General features: G+C 39.3%; 1 pseudogene; it reads left to right on the forward strand.

Annotated features, from left to right (window-relative positions):
- The first annotated feature begins 306 nt into the window (after positions 1-306).
- Positions 307-6171, forward strand: LOC141620053 (molybdate transporter 1-like; annotated as a pseudogene).
- Positions 6172-8022: the final 1851 nt, after the last annotated feature.

The following is an 8022-nucleotide window of genomic DNA, read 5'->3' on the forward strand; positions in this document are numbered from 1 at the left end:
AATTCAAAATAAAGCTTTCTTAAGCATAGAAATGACAAGAAACGAATAAATAAGGAAATGTGTAAGAAAATAAATAAAGGAATGACAAGCTGAAGGCTTACCATGCTCCTAATCATCTTGTACGATAAGTGGCTCTCCACTGCCCAAATGAGATGTCTACCATCCCATTTCTTGGCCCACTCAGGCGCTCATGCGAGCTGATGGCCGCCTCGTCCTATGTTGGCCCTCCACGGGGCCTCTTTCTTTATGTCCTCCTCCATCTCCTGGATCGCTCCCAGAGTGGTAGAAGGCTCATTGCCAGTGTCCATGGGGTCTCTCCCCGACGTAGAAGGAATATCTTCTGCGGAAATCGAAGTAAACAAAACGATGCTAAGCATTTTCAAGCATTTTCAGGCATTTTCAAGTATTTTCAAGCGTTCAAAACGGCATTTCTAGCCATCTTTGGCCAGATTTTTAAGCCCGGCCACACGTATGGTAAGGTCAAGTTAAGACGAGTCTAATTTGAAACCTAGTTGCGGGTTTGAGTCGAAAATTTGGCAGCATTTCACTACAATAGCAATTATGCCATACAAAAGTGTCCCGGAGAAGCTGTCACAAATCAAAAATACGACATGATAGCAAGTTTACCCACTACTCAAGGGTTCCAAAACATCAAGTTTCATCAAAAATGGTCTAGCATAGGGCCATTTTCGAAGGGTTTTACAGTTTAGTAGAGAGACCGTCACATTTCGCGCTCAAATCCTTAATAAAAATTCGAAAGGGATACATGGTTATGTTCCTAACATGATCAATCACTCATTTCTAATGTCAATTTCATGAGACAAATTCATTTGGGACGAAAGCCCCAAAATTTTCAAAATAAATGGGTATATAAACCTTAATTTTCGACCCAAAATCAAAGCTCAAATGCAAGATAAAGCAAGTACAAGACACATACCTCGATTAGTCATCGTTTATGGCAAGTTTTGATCAAGTTTTGACGGAATTTGGTTGATTTTTTGTGAAGAAATGAAATGTTTTGTGTTTTGAAATGAAAAACAAAACACGGCTTAAGTTGGGTTTTTACCCAGACATGGATGAACATGGGAGAAGATGCAGCACCTGCTGCGCATCTTCCAAAGGTCGCAGCTTTTACTGCGCCTTTTCCTCAGCAGGTTTCCTCAAAAATTCGTTATAAGTTCGTTATTCGTGGGCCCAGGCTTCATGCGCCTCTTCCCCGACATCTTCCTCAACATATGGCTCCCTTTTGGCGTTCTCTGCGTCCGAAACGACATTTTCTCTACATCAGACTACAGACAATCACGACATTTTGTTCCCCGCGAGAATTCATGTTCACTAAATACAGTTCATGGGCTTATCCTCTTTATCGGAATTTCGCTTGCGATGACCCGAGCGGATTTTCTCCTCAGCGGTGCTAAGGACGCGCTGTTGTCGATCAAACACTTTTCCTCAGCGATGCCAAGGACGCGTCATTGTCGATCTATTATTTTCTCCTCAGCGGTGCCAAGGGCGCGCCGTTATCGACTCAACATATGATTCTTCTCCAGCAGAGTCATCAATGTGTTCCCCATCAAGAGTTCGTTTCCGCTTACAGCCCACGTATTTCTCAGAAACAGAGTTCGCTTGAGACCAATGCAAGCATATTTCCCTGCGGTTTCTTCCAACGTCATGCTGACCCTCATATAGTTTCCTACGGAGTTCAAGAGAAACGACTCCCGAAGAGTTATTAACCCTTCAAGATCTTTCAGAAACTTTCTTTCAGACAACTTTCAGGATAACCTTCATATGTTCTTCCTTCAGACAACCCTCAGATAATCCTTTCAGCAACCTTCAGATAACCCTTTTTTAGTAAATTCCAAAAAGTTCTTTTCAGTTAAATCCTCATGATCGGTCCTTCAGAGAGTTGTCCTTCAACATTTCCATCGGAGATAACCTTCAGAGTTAGCCTTCAGAAGTGTTAAGAAGTTTCTTCAGAATTCCTTGTAACCCCTAATACCTTCAGACACCAAGTTATCTTCAGACCAAAGAATTTTGCCGAAACGCCTTCAGTCTCGTTTCACCCAGGGATGTCTCAGGTATGGTTTCTTCTTATGGTTGGCGAGCTTCCTTACGTAGTCTAATGGACATTAAACGACCCTCCCCGATAGTCGACAGACTCTAAAATGTTTCCGACGACAGGTCCTTGGCTCAGACCCCTTGAGCCGCCTCGCGTCGCCATAGTCTTCAGGCTGTAATCTTTGATTGACCTAAGGGCTATACTTTAACTTTCGCCTTGTCCAAGCCTCAGTCAAGGTGGGGGCTATGTAGACACCTCGTTTCTGCACCTCCCGCCAAACACCCGGTGATGATTGGGCCGCAAGTTTAGCATATGTCGCGATTTTATGACGTTTTTTAAATCGGTTAATAAAAGGTAACTCATACACTTGTGTCTACCCCTTGGTTGTCATCTAGGTGTCATTACGGTCGTTTTGGCAGTAATTAGAGTACATTTGGAGTTCGGGTCAAAAACCGTCTTCATTTCCTAAAACCGTCAAATTCCGAGTCAAAAAGCAATGTGCTTGTCTACCTAAGGTTAGGATGTCATAAAATTTTATGATTATATCTCATTTTTAGTCCCATATCACTTCTTTGGGCTAAACTTAAAGTTTACATTACAAAATGTGCATTTCATTTAGCTAAAATGACAACCCGAAATTTAGCCCCGTTTTACGATGTGATAACGACTTTTTTGGGTCTGGCCTATTTCACAAAAAGTTCTAGATATTTCTCTTAGCTTTCCAACGCCACCGAAATCACTTTAATCCGAGTCTTGTAGAGAAAGTTATGTTTAAAGTACGACAAGCTGTCAAACGCGTTTTCTTGCGCAGAAGAATACTACCCGAGAAAGGACGCACCAAATGATGCGCCTCTTCTGGAAAGCGTAGCTCTTACTGCGCCTTTTCTCAAGGCTTTCTTTTTGTCCAAGTTTCAGTGTTTCAACCTAAGTCGGTTGTTTCCGGATCTTTCTTTCCTATTCCTTTCCAAATTCTACCCTTACCATAATTCCTCCGTGTGATTAGTATAAATAGAGGCCTTCGCCTCACATATTTGGCACGCGAGTGTTCTGCCCCTTCTCTTCTCTCTTTGCATTCTAGACTACGCTATTGCTTTCGGCGCCTACGTGCTTTATCAATCGACCGCGTAAGCTCAGATCCCTCTGAGTCCCAGTCACGTTGCATAGACCGACCAATTTGACCAACTCCCCTTTTAATCAACTTAATCAATCTTTTAAGTCCTCTAACGAGGGCACTTTCCACGCATATTCGAGTCGAGCAATCACAAAACGATAACTTTAGTCAATCTCGTTTCATCAAACATGTAAGTATGAGGGTGTAAAATCCCATTTTATTTATTGTACTTTTTATTTTGTATCATTAATGTAGGTCTATATAAAAAGCACGTTCAAAAACCGATTTAAAATCCATCTTTTAAAACCATTTTTATAAAACAGCGGAAGTCAGACGTCGAGAAGAAACACAGCAGCTGCTGCGCCTCTTCGAAGGATCGCAGCATCTGCTGCGCCTCTTCCAGAGGTTGCTTGCTGCTCCTGCTCTTCTTCTTCTTCCTCGACTCCCTGCAATTTTCCTTTTTTTTCCTTTCCTTTCGTTCCTTTTGTAATTGTCAGTGTATAAATGAAAAGCTAGTCGTGTTGGTAAGTTTGGAAGTCTTGTCGTGGTCAATTTTGTTGTTTTTGTGATGGATATTGGAAGGAAGAAGAAAAAGATGGACTGAAAAAAAAAATGAAAAAAGAAATACAAAAAAAAGGAGAAAAATGATACTATAAAAGATGGAAAAGCAAAAATCTCTTATTACTCCTATTCTTTTTCATTTCCATATTATTTAAGGAGAAGTACTTGTTGATGTGAGTGAGTGTGTGCCGTACTTGGCATGGTGCATCATCTTTAATGTTGGGTTGGAAAATGGAATATGGTTATCTTTGGTTGTGATCGGTGCTAGCTTGACTTTTACCTCCACATATCCAAATTATTTTGCCCCTTCTTACCCAATTACCTCTTCTTACATTCATATGTAAGTCCTTGGCATTTGTTTTGGACCTCGCTTGGTTGGAGTGTATATGTACGGTCACTAGAGATATCTATCATGTTAGACTGCATGCATACTTCAGTAGGTCGTAGTTAGGTGAGTGACTATTTTCTTTCTATCCTACAAAATTTGTACTCAACTTGGTTTGTATTACACACTTTATATGTAGGGCTTGCTTATGTTGAAGTCGTTCTTATGCAATAATATATGCTTTGATTAATATATATTTCTTGCCTCGGTTGTTATTATTCTAGTCGTTTTATGTCTGTTCTCGTCTTTTCGATGATGTCAAGAGGGGGAAGAAATGACCATGATTTCGTATTTGCCTAAGCTTGCTCCTTGTCAAGACCAATTTTAGGAGACTTGCCATCATATATATATATATATATATATATATATATATATATATATATATATATATATATATATATATATATATATATATATATAGGGTCGGGATCCGGTGAGAACCACTAGTATAATGAGAACCATGAGAACCACTATTGGATATAATAATAATACGGACGACTGTATCACAAACCAAACGTTTCTATCTCTTCTCCCTCTCTGCCTCCTCATTCCATAACCGCACATCACCAAATTCTCCGTCGCCGACCACCGCATATCCCCAGATTCTCCGTCGCCGACCACCGCACATCACCGGATTCTCCATCGCCGACCAGCGCGTTTCTCCTTCTTCACAGTCATCGAGCACCGCCGCACTCCTCCTTCACCACCATTGACAAAGGTAAGTTTCCTGTTTAAATTTATTCAATTTTGTAATTTGAAGATATCATTTCCGTGTTATAACAATAGCATGATGATGTTATGTAAAATTTATATGATTGATTCAATTTTTACCCAAATTGAGGCAATTGATTGTTCCTTGCCAATCCTGTGGTATTATTATCTGGGCTACCCTTAAACAAAACCTTAGTTTTAAATCCAAATGGGGGGAACTAAATGGTGCAATGGGGGATTTGGGCACTTTTATCCCTATAGTCCTAGCCTTAACATTGGCAAGAAATCTTGATTTGGGCACTACCCTTATCTTCACTGGTGTCTATAACATAGTCACTGGTGCTATCTATGGTGTACCAATGCCTGTACAACCCATGAAGTCTATCGCCGCCGTCGCAATAGCCAATCCTGACTTTGGTATCCCTGAAATCATGGTCATTTCTTTGGTATTTGCACTGGTGGAATTTTATTTGTACTTGGTGTTACACAACTTATGCAGCTTGTGTATTGGTTAATTCCTCTTTCTGTTGTTAGAGGTATTCAATTGTCACAAGGGTTATCATTTGCAATGTCTCATTGTCAAGTATATAAGATCTAATCAAGATTTTGTTAAGTCTAAGAGTGTAGGTGATAGACCTTGGTTGGGTTTGGATGGTTTGTTGTTGGCTATTATTTGTGCTTGTTTTATTATTCTTGTGAATGGTGGTGGAAAGGAGAGGGAAACTGATGATGAGTATAATTTGGGTAATAATGGGAATGATAAAGGCGAAAAGACGGGTTTTAGGAGGGTTTTGTATGCTCTACCTAGTGCTTTTATCATCTTCATGTTAGGGGTAATTTTGGCAACTCTTTGGACCAAAGGAAATAGGGAAGGGTTTCAAGTTTGGACCTTCTTCTATCCATTTTGTCAACATCTCTAAGCAAGCATGGAAAGACGGGTTTCTCAAGGGTACAATTCCACAATTGCCCTTGTCTGCATGCTAAACTCGTTATCGCGTGTGCAAATTGTCAGCTGATCTTTTTCCGGAAAAGGATTTTACAGCCACGTCTATCTCGGCGACTGTTGGGATGATGAACTTAGTTGGGTGTTGGTTTGGTGCTATGCCATGTTGTCATGGTGCCGGAGGCCTAGCAGGACAGTACAAGTTCGGAGGTAGGAGTGGAGGGTGTGTCGCGCTTTTGGGTACAGCCAAGTTGATACTAGGCATTGTCTTAGGGGGCTCAATCATAAAATTATTGGACCAATTCCCGGTCGGAGTCCTAGGGGTATTGCTATTATTTGCTGGCCTTGAGCTAGCTATGGCTTGTAGGGATATACTCGAGTTACAATTTACAAATATATACTAGTCGCGTATAGTTCTATGCTAACGGGTTTTAACTCACAAATTAGGTTAGCTGTTAGTTGTTAACTTGTCTATAAACATAAGGTAGAATCGCATGTCTTGACCTTCACAAACCCTTCTTGTTCCGGGAATTGATTCGAGTCATGTACTCAAGTATGTTGGCCGATCACAATAAAACCCTCAACTCCATAACACCAGAAATTTTGATATTCCAAATCGGTTTGTCACCAAATTCATGAGTTTAGTAGTTGATGATGTTTGGGTGTGAATTTAAAGAGATATGAAGGATTTACTCTTGTCTGCCAAATTTTGTTGTTTAAGTTAGTTCCGATTTAGTTAGTTCTGAATCAATGTCGTTCTTCCCCTACATATGGTAAAGTTGTTCACAAAATCAAAATTTTAGTCTGACTTTCCATATTTTCACTCATTGTTTTTTCTCTTTTACAAATCGGACCTTCGTAGCTCTAGCAATGTCGTCCCTTTTGCTATTATACCGGTTGTACCGTACTTGTAAGTCCGCCCTTATATTCATATGACGAATTTATAAGCTTAAATGCTTAAGTCCATGTTACTTTGATTCTTCATATATACTCCGTATTATCTCACATATCTGTGTCCGAAGCTCTGTTAAACTTCGATTTAAAATTCCCTTACATAAATGTACTCCCATTTATAAATTTCACCAACTTTAGTTTCTCATTAGGCTTCTGAAAGACAGTAATTGTTATGTAGGATCATGCCTCAATTAAAAGGCCGTCTTACACATCTATCTTTTGTTCCTTTGTGATAGATAGTTTGGTGCATATTTTTAGCATTATTTGAATCTGAAGATTAGTATTTCGATTATGTATGTTTTTGGATGTAACAAAAGAAAGGTTGAAGCTTTGCTTTGCCTTTCGAGTATACTGTGTCATAGATCTTCCGAAACTATGATATAAAATTGAAACTTTTTGTCAAAAAAGCCATGCTAAGCACCTATGAGAGTGGTAGCTGGATTATTAGCCAGGCCTAGAATCTATGAGAGTGGTAGTGGAATTTTAAAGTAAGTTATGTATTGTTGTAGAACTGCTTGAAATGGACGACATATACCAAGGGTGTTAGTACCATGTCAGTATCGCCTGTTCTCTACATTATGAATGTTTACGTTTTACTTATTTTGAAAGTCAATTAGCTCAAATGGAAGAGCATTGTGCAATGCAAAAGATGTGGGTTCGACTCCCATATTGGCTATGAAATACCAAATCTTTCTTTTATTCTAAGAATGAAATAATGTAATTGGTAATCCTATTTCCACTTCTTATCAAGGATCTAAAGACAAAAAAAGATGAGGAAATTGGACACTTTTTCATGCATGTACAAGGTTGTTTAATGCACATAGGTTGCTTTTTCATGCATCTAATAGGCTATATGGGACTCGAACTCATACCTTTGTGCAAAATTTGCACATTGCTCTACCATTGAGCTAATAGCCTTTAAAATACGCTAAACAAATACGAGTATGTAATAACGGGCGTATCATATGATTATGCCCCCCCTAAATAACGAAAAACTAAGGATGTGGAATGATTGCGCATAAATATCAGCAAACTCAAACTTAAGTCTAGGATTCCTTTTTTTTAAATGCTTAGTCATTCTTTTACTAGGTGCCTTGAATACAAGAAAAAAGGATTAGATTATGTGTTCCTATCGTTGGATTTGCGATTTAATAGGCTATATGGGACTCGAACCCATACCTTTGTGCACAATTTGCACATTGCTCTACCATTGAGCTAATAGCCTTTAAAATACGTCATACAAATACGATTATGAAATAACGGGCGTTTCATATTATGGCAGCCTAAATAACTGATATAAG

Source organism: Silene latifolia, chromosome X (genome assembly GCF_048544455.1).
Source record: "Silene latifolia isolate original U9 population chromosome X, ASM4854445v1, whole genome shotgun sequence".
Lineage (NCBI taxonomy): Eukaryota > Viridiplantae > Streptophyta > Magnoliopsida > Caryophyllales > Caryophyllaceae > Silene > Silene latifolia.